The 19,027-nt window shown below is 31.4% G+C and overlaps 1 pseudogene; it reads right to left on the bottom strand.

Moving 5' to 3' along the window:
• Window positions 1-16,590: 16,590 nt before the first annotated feature.
• Window positions 16,591-17,785, bottom strand: LOC114075986 (annotated as a pseudogene).
• Window positions 17,786-19,027: the final 1,242 nt, after the last annotated feature.

Below are 19,027 nucleotides of genomic sequence, written 5' to 3'. Positions count from 1 at the left end.
AGTTAAAACATTTTGTGTTCGAAGAATATATAAAATGGTGATATCTTTGAAAAAGTTCATCAATCTTCATATATTTTCGCAAGTGGTATCTATTTTCTACAATATTGTTATCTTCTTTTTGTAATATTTGCACCATAACTCTTGCATATGATAGAATACTAATCGTTGATCAACCAATCCATAAAGATTGATTCAAAGCCTTTCAAGTCTCTATTGCTTCAACTTAAATATAATTTACTTGCAGTTTTCTTTGTCGATAATTTTGTAATACATTTTATTATTGTCTTCAATAAATAGAAATACTTCTATTTATTTTATTTTTATATTGAAAGTATTTATCAAAAAATTTGATTTCTAAATCCACAACAATAAAAACAATTATGAAAATAACTTTATTTCGATATACAATAAAAGTTATCTTAATGTTAAATTCTGAATACATTAATAAATTTTTTTGATACTACACTCTAAATATCATGCCATAAAACAAAATCTTAATCTTACACCCATAAAATAACCAATATACTTTTTTTCCCTTTTCAGGTTGTTCTGCCTAATTTATTTATTTTTTACTTTTTTCCTTCCTCTATATCAACAAAGTCCTTTTCTATTGACATTTTCTTATATTGTTTTTCTTTATTTTGTAAGTCCTCATTTTTCTGTAACTTTTATTTTAATATTCCTTAGAATTTGAATCTTAAGCTATTTTTTTTCAAGTTTTCTCTTTTAAATAGTTTATAATATTTGATATTAAATAAATATCCTTGTATAGAAATGAAAAATTTAATAGTTTTTAATCAGTTGAGGAATACATTATAAAATTATTCATTTTTTGATAGTCAAACATTGTTCATTCTTTTAGGCACGATATTTGATACTTTATTAAAAAATAATTAAAAAAATATTAATACATTATTTGAAAGACTATTTAATAGTCAAGATACAATTTTGGTAGTATTCATATTATGTACCATAATATTAAAAATATGTCTAAGTAATAATCTTTAAAAGTATTTTTAGGATATATTAACTATATTTTAAATTAGCTCAATTTTCTTTCTAAAATATGTCAAAACGAGCTTTACATTTATTATTGTTTGTAAGAAGTTAATCACTAGAAACTCTCCATTTTAACGCAATTACAAAAATATCCTTATGGGCTCATAACAAAAATAAAGACATTTATAAATTCTTCTAGATATCCATTTTGATCATTAATTATGTAATTATTATTTTTGCCCTTAAATGATGTTAGAATTACTAAACATCATTGGTCGTCTTTCCCATGGCTCTTCTATATAATATATCAATAAAATTATAAAATCACTAGATAATTTATGGCCCGTGATACGGGCCCAATATAATTTTACATATTTTGTTGAAAAAATTACATAAATTCACAACTTAAGATATATTAATTCTCTCTCGGATACATACCTATTTCCTCTTGAATACATCTATTTCTTCTCGGATACATACAAAGCCCCTCTCAAATATATCCCTCCCCCAAAGTAATATATCATTTGCAATGTACTGGACAATCAAGAAACGTATTCGAGAGTAATGAAAAATTTGAAATTTTTGTAATTGAAGAAACTTTCCGGATTTGATGTAATTAGCCTCCAAAGACATGATATTTTTGTACTTTATTTATACTATTTTTTTCTTTAGTAAACAACTTCAATATATTAATTTAAAATCTATTTCAAATGATCATACAACATAAATGTGTCGTTTACAACCTAATTGAAAAAGTTGAATTCTAAAAAGTTCTATGCAGCAAGGAAATAAAGAATTGCGTTAAAGTATGAGTTAAAACATTTCGTATGTTGATATCTTTGAATAAGTTCATCGATCTTCATATATATTCACAAATGGTATTTATTTTTCACAATGTTATTATCTTTGTTTTGTAATATTTGCACCATAAGCTTTGCATATGATAAATACTAATCATTGGTCAATCAATTCGTAAAGATCGATTTAAAGTCTTTCAAATTTATATTGCTTCAACTTAAGTATATTGTTTTTGTAATTGACTTTGTCGATGAATTTTATGATATATTTTATTATTGTCTTTGATAAATAGAAATACTTAGAAAAATGATTTCTAACTTCACAACAATAAAAACAATCAAGAAAGTAACTTTTTTTCTATATACAATAACAACTATTGTAATGTTATATTCTAAATATTGAAAGTATTTACGAAAAAAATAATTTTTAACTCCACAACAATAAAAAAAATCATGAAAGAAACTTTATATCTATGTACAATAATAATTAACATAATATTATATTTTAAATTACATTAATTAATTTTTTTAATACCACACTCTTTATATCATGCCGTAAAGAAAACTCTAAATCTCACCCCCACAAAATAACCAATATATTTTTTTTCAGGTTGTTTTTCCTAATTTATTTATTTATTAGTTTTTTTCTTCCTCTATATTTCTCCACAAAGTCTTTTTCTATTGACATTTTCTTTTGTTGCTTTTCTTTATTTTTTAACTACTCATTTTTCTTTAGTTTGAATTTTAATATTCATTAGAATTTGAATGTTAACGTTTTTCTTGTAAAATTTTCTCTGTTAAATAGTTTATCATATATGACACTAAGAAAATATAGAAATGAAAATTTTATATTTTTTAATCTTTCGATGAATACATTATCAAATTATTGATTTCTTGATTAGTCAAACATTGTTCATTCTTTTTGTCACGACCCAAAACGCGTCGTGACTGACACCCACATTTAACCTCCTAAGTGGGCGAACCAATCAATTTAACCTAACTTACAAAATACAAGCATAACGCGAAAACTCAAATGTTACTAAATATCATTTCCTAAAACCTGAAAGTCATCACATCAAGGACATCAATCTCCAATACTAAGTCTAAGAATATCAAATACACCAAAATAAAAGAATAAAATGGTATGTGTCCGAAAGTATAGGACATCATGTCATGACCGAAAGAATCCAACACGAGCTTGAATGAATAGCTTACCCTGGAACTTGATATGCGGGAGGCTGGCTAGAGCTGAGGGAAAGCTGAAGTCATAGGTACACTCGCTGTATTTCATAAAAGGAAAACAAAGAAAAACACAAGTAGGACTCAGTACGGGGGCAACATGTACTGAGTAGGTATCATCGACCAACCCAAAATAGGAACTAATATTCAATAAATAATAGTATGAACTCAACCATAGCACTTAACAGGTGATAAACAACAAACAACATGAACAAGTGTCAACAACATTAAAGTAAGCTCGTAATAAGTCAATGATATCAAGATCACACATGAGGACTCAGGCCTCCAAACAAAACCATTTTGGGAGTTAAGTTCTTTGAGATTAAGTACTTTCCATTAATTCAACATGTTTTTCCTCTAATATTACCATGTCGGAACGTGACACTCCGATCCAAGAATAATGTGTCGGAACGTGACACTCCGATCCAAGAATATCATGTCGGAACGTGACACGCCGATCCAAAAATACCGTGTCGGAACGTGACACTCCGACCCAAGAATATCATTAATTTATCATTTAATATCACCACTCTTCCATTCGTTAATAATATTTCATTGAGCCTTCTTTATTCAAGGCATCACTTTAATAGAGATGGTTTAAGATTATACATTCCACGGTCTCGGGATTTCAGACCAATCACAAAAAAAACACATGACCAAGCCACACAATCACACAATCAAGTACATAGAAAACTTCACAATATCATTCAATGCATATCAGTCACTATTAAGAGTTTACTATCAAATAACATAAACCATAACCTACCTCCACGAAGAACCGAAGTCAAGCAAGCTACTTCTCCAATACTTTTCTTTTCCTCAATGTATTCGACCGTTTTGAATCTTATCTTCAACTTTCATGAAAGAAGCAATATAATGTTGTATCAACTTTTTTATATGTTGAGCTTCCTGAGTTACCTGGAATGTTGAACACGTGTTGAAATCCTCAAGATTTGATTTTTCCCTTTCGTAAAGCTTCATAATGTTTCCAATCTACCAAATATGTAATACTCATAAGCAAGTGAGTCCATAAACACCCATATTAATATAAATCTAACCCAGGTCCAAAACTCATCCTAATATAGTCAAGCTTCTAAATTTCAAGCCTAAGGTTAATCTAATATTCAAATGGTATTCATAAGTTATAATAACCTAACCTTCACTTATACATATATTAATATATCAATATGAAGTGCGATAATAATAAGGAAAAATCCAAACTTGGAATCAAATTACAAACCAATTTCATTCACTTGTGAATTTTCCTTTTTCCTTTTTTTTTTCGCAGAATGTTACATGAGAATCTATCTATAATATGTTATTAATAAGTAGCATCCCCCCTCTAATTATCACCTATCATGAACATACTTATCCCCTACTATCCACTAGTTGTTGTCGATTCTAACTAACAAAGTAATACTACCCAGAATTTATAAAATCAATACTATAACAATTTTGAAAACCAACCCTTTTCCCAACAAAACATATAAAAATAATAAGTTATGATTTTCTATCATAGAATAACTACTTAAAATGGAGTGGTATATATTTACATCTCCTGCCTGAAATTTAAGCACAATGTTTTTCATTCTCTGGCGTTCAGCTTCACATGTAAGTTCCGCCTCTTCTTTTTCTTTTTTTTTTCTCTATTGATTATTGTTACCCTAATTATTATATGACTAATTATAAAAGTGGTAAAAGGAACCCACTATTAATTATAATGTTATCTTCTTTAGCCATCAACTACATAAATTATTAAAACTATCCCATTATTTTTATAATTATAATTACAAATAGTCAAAAATACCCATTTAGAATCTATCGAAAATTATTTTATGAAATAAAATGCTTTATTGCTTAAATTGAACAAATGGGTCGTTACACTTTTGGTCACGAAATTTGATATTTTTCTTCAAATTAATTAAAAAAAATACTGATACTCATTTAAAAGACTATTTTAATAATCAAGATACGAATTTAGTGGTCATATTATGTAACATAATATTAAAAATATGTTTACGTAATAATCCTTTAAAGTATTTCTAGGAACAAAATAGTAACTATTAAAACATATTTTATTTAAGTAGTTCAAAATTTTCTTTCAAAACTATGTCAAAACAAGCTTAACATTTATTATTGTTTGTAAGAAGTTAATTAATAGAATTCATTTTAACAAAATTACAATAATATCCTTATGGGCCCATAACAAAAATTAAGCATGTATGGATTCTTCTAGATTTTCATTTTGACCATTAATTACACAATTATTATTTTGCCCTTAAATGATGTTAAAATTACTGAAATGCCATTGGTCGTCTTTTTTCATGACTCTTCTATATAATAGAAAAATACTACATAATTGAAGGCCCGTTCATGGGTCCAATACAATTAATTATCTTTTTAATGTTAATTTAATATTTTTTTAACCTAAATTCTCATTTTATTTTATTATAGTTTCTAAAATTTTCTACTATTTAAAAAAATTACAAAATCCCCTCAGATACATCCCTATCCTCGGTCAGATACATCACTATCTCCTCTTGGGTACATCTATCTTTCTGGAATACATCTTTATCCACTCTTGAATACATCTCTCCTCTCGGATACACTCATATTCCCTCTTGAATTCATCCGTGAGATATGTGTTTGCACGTTTTTTTTGAATAGTGTCACGACCGATGTATCCAAAAAAATTTAATTCTACGAAATTTTGTAATTTGAAAAAGAGTATGGATATAATGTAATTAGCTCTTAACACTATGAAAATTTACGTAATTTTTATTTAATTTATGTGACATATTTTTCTCTGTAGTCAATGTCAAAAGAATGATATATTAATATGTTTTATAACATTTTGACTTCAAAATATTCGTTTTATTCTTAGTAAGATGATTCATAATCATATGAACATCTATGGTTTGTTTTAGACTACAAGTTTTAAAAGTTTTTTTTTAAAAAAAAATTCACGTTTAGTCAAATAAACATTACATAAATCGAAATGGAGTGAGTATACACTTTAGATCCATTTTATATTTATGAAATTTAATTTTCTATAACTATTTTGCCTTTTAATAAAATTAAAAATGAAAGTACTAAGCTTTTTCACTATTATTTTTAATAGTATATTTTTATCAATTTTATGTCAATAATAACTCAAACTGTAATAAAGTAACTTAATTTTATTAAAATTGAAGTATTGATATCAATTGTGGAAACATTTGTTTTTGAGTTATAAAACATTCATAATCTAATATTTAATATGCTCCTTACCCTAGACGAATGACACTAATTTTATTGTAATTCAAGATTGTATGTCATATGTTAATTGTCATAATGAAACAATATGAAAATTATAAGAGATAATTTATTTATAGTTCAAAATTATTTAAGAAAAATGGAGTACAAATTATATATTTTAATATGTTTATGTCATATACATATTAGTGTAAAAAAATTTTACACTATAAATTTATTTACTTATATTAATATGTAATTAATTTTAATATGAAAAATTACAAATTTGATGTTTTATGAAAAATTGGTATGAATATATTTATATGTCCTCATGTTTAGAAGTTCTTTACTTTATATAAAGAGGAATATTACTTATAATAAGTTATCATGTCAATCAATCATTTTAGTTGCCATATATTAATATGATTTTTTAAAACAAACATCACGTAAATCAATTTTTTAGGTCTTAACAAATTATTAATTTAGACTTACCTTTAGACCTATAAAAATCATTAGTATGTTGTAAAAATAAAAATTTATCCTACATTTATTTAATAGATATTTTTGGTTTGATGAAAATTTTAGACTGTATAAAAGAATAAATATATGTGAAGTGTAATATCTCATTAAAATAGACTAATCAAAATTAGTCTATATTAAGAAAAAAATATGATTTAGAATGTGGGTTCATATTAAATGCAAATCATTAGGATACAAATGACATTTAGGAAAATATATTGGGTTGTTTGTCATTACAAATTTGTTACAACTTTCTTGATATCATAACATAGAAAGAAACATTCTAGAATCTTTATGAATTGACAAATTTGCCTTTGGTCGTCCTTAACTTGACTCTTCTGTATCTTCTATTCTAAATAATAATAGATATTTTAAGGCCCGTACTATAATTTCACATATTTTGTTGAAAAAATTACATAAATTCACAACTTAATATATTATAATCCTCTCTCGGATACATATCTATCCCCTCTCGAATACATTCCTTCCCTGAAGTAATATGTCATTTGCAATGTATTGGACAACCAAGGAATATTTTCTAGAGGAATGAAAAATTCGAGATTTTTTTAATTGAGAAAACTTCTCGGATATGAGGTAATTAGTCTCCAAAGATATGAAATTTCTGTACTTTATACTTTTTTTTTAGTAAACAACTTCAAATAAATTACTTTATAATCTATTTCAAATAGTTATACGATTACAACCTAAATTGAGAAAGTTTAATTTTAAAATATTCTTTCCAGCAAGGAAATGGAGAATTGCGTTAGATTAAGAATAAATACATTTTGTGTTCAAGGAATATCTAAAATGTTGATATCTTTGAAAAAGTTCATCGGTCTTCATATATATTCGCAAGTGGTATCCATTTTTCACAATGTTTCGTTTTGTGATATTTGCACCATAAGCTTTGCATATGATAAAATACTAATCATTGATCAATCAATTTGTAAAGATCGATTTAAAGTCTTTCAAATCTCTATTGCTTCAACTTAAGTATAATATGCTTCTATTTGAATTTGTCGATGATTTTGTGATACATTTTATTATTGTCTTCGATAAATAGAAATACTTAAAAAATTGATTTCTAACTTCACAACAATAAAAACAATCAAGAAAGCAACTTTATTTCTATATACAATAACAATTATCGTAATGTTATATTTTAAATATTGAAAGTATTTATTAAGAAAATATTTTTTGCCTCCACAACAATAAAAACAATCATGAAAGAAACTTTATTTCTATATACAATAGCAATTATTATAATGCTATATTATAAATTACATTAATGAATTATTTTTGATAGTACACTTAATATCATGCCGTAAAAAAATCTCTAAAGCTTAACCCCACAAAATAACTAATATACATTTTTTCAGGTTTTTTTTTTCTAATTTATATATTTTTTAGTTTTTTTCTTCCTCTATATTTCTAAACAAAGTCTTTTCCTACTGACATTTTCTTTTGTTGTTCTTCTTTATTTTTTAGCTACTCATTTTCTTTAGTTTGAATTTTAATATTCATTAGGATTTGAATGTTAAACGTTCACCTGTCAAATTTTCTCTGTTAAATAGTTTATCATATTTTGATATTAAGAAAGTATTTAAAAATGAAAATTTTAAAGTTTTTTAATCTTTCGATGAATACATTATCAAATTATTTGATTTCTTGATAGTCAAACATTGTTAATTCTGTTAGTTACGAAATTTGATATTTTCTTCAAATCAATTAAAAGCTACTGATACGTCATTTTAAAGACTATTTTAATAATCAAAATACGAATTTAGAAGTCATATTATATAACATAATATTAAAAATATGTTTACACGATATTCCTTTAAAGTATTTGTAGGAACAAAATAGTTACTATTCAAACACATTTTATTTTAATTAGTTCAAAATTTTCTTTCTAAAATATGTCAAAACAAGCTTAGCCTTTATTATTGTTCCTAAGAAGTTAAGCAATCGAAACTCTTCATTTAAGCAAATTATAACAATATCCTTATGGCCCCCTAACAAAAATTTAAGACATGTATGGATTCTTCTAGATTTTTTTCATATTGACCATCAATTATACAATTATTATTTTATCCTTAAGTGATGTTAAAATTACTAAAATGTCATTGATTGTCCTTCTCATGACTCTTCTATGTAATAGAAATAGAAACTAGACAGTCATGCCCGTACTTAGCACGGTCTCAACATATTTGAATTGTGAGACATCGTTTTCCCTACAATCATTTTTGAGGTGTATACCAATGACAGGAATAAATTATATATACTTCATATTTTTTTTGTGCCAATGAGACACAATCCTCTTAATTCAAGATCAATATAAGAAGCATTAAATTCAAAAGCTTTGTACAATAGGTTTGAACTTTGAAGTATAGACGGATGTATCTCATAACAAACAAATTTACATCTCAATACGGTAACTCTAATCATGTTTCATTAGTTTTGAATTATATACACAATTAATAGTGGCAACTTTGATTGATGGCTTGATTCTTTATTTCTTCTAAAGAATTTCTTTTGATGGTTTAACACCATGTTTTAGTAATTATAAACAACTTATAAGACACGTCGAGGGAGCAACCAACCTGCAACACAAAACATGAATACTAACATCAAAACTTTCTTCAGCTTTCACAAATATTTGTGTCAATGACGTTTTTGTACTGAATTTTCTTCAGCTTTTAAACATCGTGTTTCTTTAATTCCAAACTATCAAAAAATGCAGGCTGAAATTGTATTTTATACATATTTGAGGTGTTGTATTATTTCTTGTTCATTCTGATCACGATAAATTTCTTTAAGAGTTTAAGGCGTCACCCATTCCAATCTAAATAATGGTAGTATTACATGCAATCGCTAATTTTCAGGCTCGATCACCATCCTCCATGCCCTGATATTCAAGAATTCAATGACAAAAAATTGATTGGATTTGGAAAAAATATCGGTAGTAAGATCCAACAACACTTGTGGCCTTCAAATTTTACACAAAAATGGCCCATGTGATCTTAACTTAGCATGCTAACTGCTGCTTCATTTCGTATTTAATGTCTTACTCTAACTGTTGAAAAATTATTAAGTTACCATGTTCATTTTACACACATTTATTTATTCATTAATATTTCTTTTAATGTATCAAAGATGGTACAATGGTACATGAAATGAGTGTTTTCCATTGGAAAGTAAGAGAAATTTGCAGTACTACTGTTACCTGTCCTTTGTTGTTGTTGTCCTCGTTATCATTATTTATTTGGGCTTCACAAATAAATAAGTCCATCTTATTAAATTCAAATCCAAAGTTCATTTCACTTAAAACCTAAACTCATGTCACGTGTCACAGTGACTAGGCATCCAAGACCAATAAGGTGATGTCACGTGTCCAAAATGAGGTGGTAGTCCCAGTCAAATGCAAGAACCAATCACAATCCGCCAAGTGTCAAAATGACATCCTTTGGCCAATCACAAGCAACATTATCTCTCCCCCCACAACTATAAACAAGGGAAGAACATGAAATTCTAAAGGGCATCAAGAAAATTCTTCAACAAGCATTCTATAATTGGAGAAAGTTACGCCATCAACTACATAGTCTTCAAAGGAGTGATCAATGGAGTTCTTCCCGGAGATCGACTTGAAACAACGAAGCACTTTATGACGTCACAGAGATCGACAACATCTCAAGGAGGTCTACATCATCCAACAATTCAAGAAGTACGTTACTGAAGGACCTCAAATCACAGAGAAACTTAGGAGAGAGAATCAAGAGAACAACGAAATTATAGCCACTTCATTAATAAAATTACATTTTTCTTTTATTTATTTTAATTGCAGTCGATTTTCAGCGTTTAAAAAATTTTGTTGCGAACAAATTTGACACATCCAGTGGGACCAATTCTACTCTTTATCTCTTTCTGTTGCAAATCAGAAACTACAAAAAACAACTACTGCAATGACCTTTAGAAGGAGTAGTGATTTTTCATACAAGGACTCTACTGATGTCGTATATGATGATCTTAGTCATGTTGGCTCGATTACTCGACGTAAGTTCAAGAATAGTGGACTATATGGATATGAATACTTCACTTCGTTAGAGGCCATGAAAAACAACCACTCTTATACGATGTTCGTCAATGCAATACCTAGGGACAATCTTGCGTCTGTGTTATTTGGAGAATTTTCTCAAATTGGCTCCAACTTTGGTGAATCTGAAGATTCAATGGATTCTCCAACTTCAATGAATATCAATGCTTTTATGGCTGACTCAATTGACATGGACAAAAGTTTGCGATGATGGAGCAAACCATTAAGGCCTTGAAGAAATCCGTTGATGACAAAAATCTTCATACTGCTCTACTTATGAATAAGTTGGAGGCCTTCACACCTGGAGAGTCAAGTCATGTCCCCACTTGTCCATCTGATTTTGATTAACGAAACAAGGACGTTGAGGAATCTCTAGCAAAGTCAAAAATTTCAAAAGGAGAAACAATCTTCTTCAGTTGCTGCACTATCTGTCCAATTGTTTCAAGACATGATAACGAACACTATCTAGGCTCAATATGGCGGAACACCACAAAGCTCCTTGTATTACTCCAAGCCATATACTAGAAGAGTTGATTGTCTATCAATGCCAACAAATTATTAACCACCAAATCTACAACAATTTGATGGCAAGGGGAACCGAAGGCAGTAGATCGCCCACTTTGTTGAAACTTGTAGCAATACTAGAACACATAGTGACCTTTTGGTAAAAAAGTTTGTTCGTTCGCTAAAAGGGAATGCCTTCTACTGGTATATTAACTTGGAACACAAGTCCATTGATAGTTGGGAGAAACTCGAGAAAAAATTCCTTAATCATTTCTAGAATACTCGCCAAACCGTAAGCATGGTAGAGCTAACCGGCCTAAGAAAAAAAGGATGAGCCTGTGGTGGATTACATCAATAGTTGGAGATCGTTGAGTCTAGACTGCAAAGATCTCTTTCTGAAATATCTGTTGTGGAAATGTGCATTCAAGGTATGCATTGGGGACTTCTCTAAATACTACAATGAATCAACCTGTGAACTTTTGAAGAACTTGCTACACAAGCACATGACATGGAGTTGAGCATCACGAGTCATGGGAAGGCATTTCCTTTTGCTGATGTGACAAAAGAAAAGAAGGAGTTCAGAAAAGGTATGACCTTAAAGACCCAAACTACGATTCTATGGCGGTGAAAGAAACTTCAGTAAAGGTCACTACCAAGACTAAATTAAAAGAGGAGGAAGCCCCAAGTCAAGATCCAATGGTGGAGATGCGACGTCCAACCCTGAGGGAGTTAGACAAAAATTTCTACCCATTTCTAGATTCAGATGTACCTATGATTTTTGATGAATTCCTAGCTAAGAAAGTTATTGATCTTCCTGAATCAAAGAGGCCCAAATAAATCAATAAGGTTGGTGATCCTAGATACTGTAAGTTCCATCGTGACCTTGGCCACCCGACAAGTAAATGCTTTATCTTGAAGAAGAAAATCATGATGTTAGTAAGTGAAGGAAAAATCATCATTGCCATCTATTTGAAACACCACCGTCTTGCGATTAGGAAGTTTAGCGCCTATTGAAGTTGATGTTCTAAGGAAAACTCTTGAGGGTTCACTAGAGATAGACAACCACAAAGAAAACGAAATTGATGATTGGACTTTGGTTACTCATAAGAAGCGTAGACATCAAGCAGTTCTTAGGATACTACTTCTTAAGACGAGCAATATGAAGTGATGTGAATCAACTAGTGCTATTAAAAATCATCAAGCCTTATACTAGCCAAAATAATGGTTGTTTGTCGTAGAAGGTTCGAAGGCCCATTACGTTGGATGAAATCTTTTCTCAAAAATTCTTTGCGATAGTCAAATAGGGGCAACACATGTTGTTTCCAGCACATACGAAACAAGGAAAGCAAAGGAAAGTATACTTCAACAGTAACACAAAAACATCAAGCTAATGAAAAGGTTGCCCCATGTTGTGCTACAATTGCCTTCATAGAGGACAACATGCTATTAGGGTCTAAGCTACATAATAGGCCCTTGTTTGTTGTAGTATCTATTCAAGAACAACATCTCAATCACATTCTAATCAATGGTGGTTCAACAGTGAATATTATGCCTAAAGTTGTCTTGAAAAAATTTGGGATCTCTGTTGATGAACTGTCCAAAAGAAAACTGACGATCCAAGGTTCAATCAAGGAGGACAACGATCCATAGGAAAGATTCGTGTAGGATCGTCCATTGGCGACGTGAAATCAAAAATTTTGATTCACATCATATATGCCAAAACGTCATAAAACTTGTTGCTCGGGCGTCCTTAGGTTCATGAAAATGGAGTGGTACCATCTACTTTGCATCAATGTCTGAAGTATATGAAAGATGGCAAGGTAGTCAAAATAGATGCAGACATCAAGACATATTTTGCAAATGCAAAATTCTATCTAGATTCTGGAAGAGAAAATATGGAGTAATATGTAGAAGCCGGCTCAATTGACCTCGAAGATAGTAAATTTTAATGGGTTGCTATCAAGATATCTAATAAAAGTACAGAAGAGGTTTCCATTAAGCTCGCACCGTCTAAAGGAGACGTGCAGACCAATATTGATAATGATCAACAATTTTTTTGCTACATTCCACGTCGTCTTCGAAAAAGGGGCAATCACTACTAGAGGAATGTACTCAACAAGTTCACCCACCGAGGAAAGAATTGAGTCGCACAACATTCCAATATTTGAAGAAGAAAATGACTGTCCCAATTGCACAAGTCCTCTCAACCGCTTTGGATCCCTCCAAAGGTAATACCCAAGTTGATAAGATAAAAAAGAAACCTTGATCAAAAGGTATTCACATTGTTTGAAAAATCAGGTTACAACTTCTCATATCCAGTAAAGTTTGGAGAACTCAGGGATGAAGTCACTGGTGAAAAATCTCAAATGCTGTTGAAAAAGCAAGGATATTATGTCGCCACTCCTAGTTTGGGTTAGGATTTTGTTTGATGGAGCCTCTTCGGATTTCATCTAAGAAGGAAAGGATATAACTTCATTCCACCAGACCTCTATAGCAAAAACAAGGGAATCTAAGGAAGGTAAAACACAACTATGGACTTCAATATTTTAACACATTGGAAGATTGACACCCCGTGTCTCTTCATTCAAAATATTGGGCCACATGGATGAAAGAATATCCTCTAAATAAGTGGAAGAATATGTCACCACCTCAAAGACTTCTGTATTTCATCGCTTGGGAACCAAAAGAAAGTTATTATCTGAAAGGAGGCTATTGGAGCATGAAAATCAAGATTCTTCTGATGGAACTAATGAAAAAGAGATTCATAGTGTTTTCCCATCACGTATGAAAAGAAAGGTTGATTTATCTATCACCGCCGATAGTTCTTTGAAGGTGAAAAGAAGCACAATTGTCGTCACCGACCAGTTTCAAACTAAGAAAGAGAAAGATGAAGCCATCACAGTCTTCGTGTGAAGTCATATGGAAGATTCAAACTACTTGACACAATCATCCTATCACATAATAGTGGAAGAAGGTTCAGACATTGATGATACAAATGATGATAACCAAGAGGCGCCCCCTCAACTGGAGGAAGGAATACAATCAACCATAAACGACCTAAAGGAACTAAATTTTGGCACTCTGGAAGATCCACGTCCAATCTTAATTAGTTCAATTCTTACACTAGAAGAAGTGAGGAAATACTTCAAGTTATTGGTTGAGTTCAAAGATTTTCTTGCTTGGTCATATAGAGAAATGTTAGGCCTTAGTCCCAAAATAGCTATTCATCATTTGGGAATAGAAAAGGGAATATGTCCTATTAAGCAAACACATTGAGTGTTCCGTCCTAGGTTGGTAACACAAATTGAAGTGGAGGTTAACAAGCTCATCAAAGATGGATTTATTGGAGAATTGAAGTACCCATTGTGGATCTCTATCATACCTGTTAGGAAGAAGAATGGTCAAATACGTGTTTGCGGTATTTTTGATATTTGAGCAAGACATGTTCAAAAGATAACTTATCTCTGACAATTACTGAGCTCATGGTTGATGCTACAGCTGGCATGAAGGTATGTCATTTATGGATGGATCTTCTGGATATAATCAACTCAGAATGTCTCAAAAAAATGAAGAATACACTGCTTTCCGAACTCCAAAAGGAATTTATTCTTACAAACTGATGCCCTATAAATGTTTGTATTTCTATAAGTTATGCTTCCCACGAAACAAGGATCACATCATTTTGAGGCTCCTACGTCGAGTTTTTGACGTTCTCCCAGAGTTGTTCAAAGCTGAAGAATTTAGCGAGGCAGAATTTGAGTACGTCTATGATTTATCTTCCAAAGGAATAAGAATCACATCATTTCAAGGCTCCTACGATTTGTTATTGATTTTCTCCTGAAATTTCTCAAAGCTAAAGAGTTCGAGGAGACAGAATTCAAGCTAATTTTAAAAATATATCTACAGTAATCTAGAAAGATTTAGGCTGTTATTTTTTATATATGTTGTACATCTATGAGTTATGATTCCAAGGGAACAAGAATCACATAATTTCGAGGCTCCTATAACTATGAATTTTCTCCCAAAGACGCTCAAAGCTGAAGAGTTGAGCGAGGCAAAACTTAAGCTGACTTTAAAAATACATTTGAACTAATCTCTAGATCTTTTAGGAATGATTTTTACATATGTTGAATTTCTATGAGTTATGCTTCCAAAGAAAGAAGAATCGTGTAATTTTGATTCTCCCACATCGAGTTATTGGTTTCCTACTGCAGATGCTCAAAGCTGAAAAGTCGGTCAAGGCAGCATTCGAGCTAACTTTGGAATAATAGCCGTACTAACTAGGAAATCTTTCGGTCATGAGTTTCACATATATTTTATAGGCATGGGTTATCTTTCTAATGTAATGACACACTCACAATTTAAATGTTCCTACTACCGAATTTCAAACATAAGACTAGGGAAAGTTGTCTGGCATATAAAGCAAGTTACAAATCACATGACAATATTTGAAAAATAAATAAAAGAAGGAATTGGAGATGAAAAAAGACAACACTTTTATTCATTGAAGAATAATTGTTGCTACATTATAGCAATGCTCCACAAAACAAACAAGAAAAAAAAAACACAATAGAACAAGAAAATGAAAGAGAATGTCCTTATGCAGGAATAAGACTAAGGAAAAATCTCATGACTAAGAATTTGGTGGCGACTTGTCTCAGCCTCCTCCTTTAGCTTAGCTAGTTTCTGTTTCCAACAAGGGAATGATTTTCTCGATGGCATGAATTTCATCTTCACAGTTAGTGATAGTCTTTTGACTTTTAGACAACCTCTTTTGATGATCTTCAATAAATGAGATGGTTTTATTCTTCTTTGAAATCCACATTTTTATCTCTTTTTCAGCTCTTGTCAGGACCTTTTGAAGTTCTTCCAATTGTTTGTCCATATTGATTTTCTCTACATTTGCGGTATCAACACATTGTTGTGCAATAGAAAGCAACTTTTGATGAGGATCCCTTGTTATCTTTTGAGAAGTAAACATCCTTGCAACATCGTAATCTCTATGTTTGTTGAAAAAATCTTCAAGAAGAAACGGTTGTTGATGTTAATTTCTCGAAGCCCTTTAAGAATCAAGGCAGCACCTGCCTCCAATTCTTTGAGGTTCTCTAAAGATTCAACAGAGAATTGAGTATATACTCACATAAGGTACGCCACTTTCCAAAAATGTAAGATAATTTGAAGCTGGAAATAGTCTTTTGTGGTTCTAAATTATAGGGAATTCTCAGCAGGGCGGATCAAATCCATGGAAACATCTGAACATCCAATTTGAGAAGTTTCAACAACCTTCACATTAGTAGTTGAGATATTTTGAGCAGTTTCAACCTTTTTCGAAGACCATCGGCTTTGTTAGTTGAATCTCATTTGCGTCTTGACTCTTAACTTCAACAAGAGAGAGATGAAAAGTCTTCGCTACGTCGAGGGAGTTCAAGCTTGTGATAAAATCTTCAAATACATCTACATCGCTAGGGATGTCCCTAATACCCAACTGGATAATTAAAAAAATAGAATTAATATCTGATGATTAAAAAAAGGGGGAGGCAAGTTTAGAGAAATATTTAAGAGGTGAATTTTACCTGATGTGCCAATTCTGTCAAAGGCATTGTAGAACAAGCAACACCATCTTCAAAGATCACTGGATCAATACTAATGGAATCTGATTCAGCGAACTCACATTGTTGAGTGTTCAAGTCCTTAGGCTTTTTCTTCAAATGCTCCAATGTAGCTCTTGGCTAACATTGCTCTCATTGGAGCTGGATTCTGCACTAGCACTAAAGTCAATCTCATGGAATGAATTAGACGTTTTTGATATGTTGCTACAATATGGTGTAATGCCAAATGACTTTACAACACCTTTGTCTGATGAGATGGAAGGTTTCTTCCTCTTGAGAGTTACGTCGATCACCTATTTATCAGTGATGTTGGTAGTCTTAGGAGTTTGTAAAGAACCGTTAACTCTGTTATCCACATGTGTAGCCTTGCCCTTCAAACTTTTGTACTTAGAAACAACTCTGACAGATCGCAAACGAATATTTAGTGTTACCTTGGACTTTGAGAGCGAGGAAGCTTTCCTTGAAGTTGTTCTCCTTTGTTGGTAAGAAACATCATCTTTTTTTGGGGCCTCTCAAAATTAGTTAGTACTTCATCTCAGCAAAATCTCTCGATGGGATGTCCATCAATCTGAATACTCACGAGTCATTAAAGACCCCTTATTGGATGGATGCATTGGTATGATGATCTTCGAAGGCCTCCCAAGATAAACACATGAAACCCATAGTTGCACCAAAGCTAGCAGTGAACCATCATAATGCTTCTCTTTAAGTGCACCAGGAACGTCTTGATAATATCCAAATTGTCGACTGTATCGGTGAGGGATATAATGATCCACAATTAGTTCATCGTCCATCCTCAAAGTGACAAAACTTGAACGAAGGCCTATAAGGAAATCGCTTTAGGAAGTGGATAATTTTCCACTATCATCAATATACACCCTCTTTCCTTGTAGCATGGCCATATTGTGGAGGTCATGCACATTCACTTGTTGAAATAACTTGCGAGCGTCAACGAGGTCAAAATGTTTCGCCATCTTTTCTCCAGAAATTTGCCACATTCTCACACCTCATTGAGGACGGGTAACACATAAGTAGGTCTCAAAATACTCACCTATACATTCATTTACATAATGGAAGGGAAGTAATGTATTCCAAGCACCCAAGTTTGAAGAAGCAGATATATCCCTGAGGCCACGATAGATGCTTGCTAGGACCGGAACCGCCAAATAAAATATTCTCCATGAGTAATCAAGCTTGCGACTTTGAAGATACTAGCACAAATATAATCTACTTTCTTGTTAGGAAGAACAAATTTGCAAAGCCAACATGCGAGAAAAGCCACTAGATAAGTCTCATCCCTGAATGATCTTCTACCCCTAGCTTGACAAAATGAGTATTCTCTTCTTCGGTTCGAGGCAAAAAGCTTATGTTAATATTTCCAGAAGGATCATGATTCATCCTAGGTTTTGTACGACTATTAGACGTCTTTGGCGAAGGCTCAACATATTTCCTCGACCCCCTAAACTAAAATTTGTCCATTCTTGAAAACAGACTTCGTCGATGATACCTTTAGTAAGTCGGTAGAATGCGGAAAATAAGAAGGAGCAACTTCTTGGGAAAAAATACTTCCCTTGATCGTCTACATGTCTCAACTCTTTAGCCAAGAGTATAACTTCATCATAAGAGTAACCATGAACAGGAAGACCTCCAATAGTTCTCAAATCCCATAAAGAAATAGATAACTCTCCGACGAAGGTAGAGACTGTATTGGTGGATGGACACCAATTCTCACAAAAGGCCTCGAGAACATGTTAATTGTGGTCGTATGTGAACATTGAAGCAAAGATAGCATCATAATTCTTGATCTTATCCAAACTCTCCTTGCAGCGGTCAACACATCCTCTATTCACTCCCAATAGCCAGGCGTATAGCGATTACACCAAACTTAGAAGAAGGATCACGCCAACTGCTAAGATGTTCATCAAGACGATGAGGGACGACAACAACAACATTTTGATGAGCGGAAGACTTCAAGACGAGAAATTTTTCAATTGTGATATTGCCGGAGAAATTAACATCCTTCGTTTCTATTAACG

The sequence above is a fragment of the Solanum pennellii genome, chromosome 2 (genome assembly GCF_001406875.1).
Source record: "Solanum pennellii chromosome 2, SPENNV200".
NCBI classification, from domain to species: domain Eukaryota; kingdom Viridiplantae; phylum Streptophyta; class Magnoliopsida; order Solanales; family Solanaceae; genus Solanum; species Solanum pennellii.
This window is presented reverse-complemented; position numbering and strand designations above follow the sequence as displayed.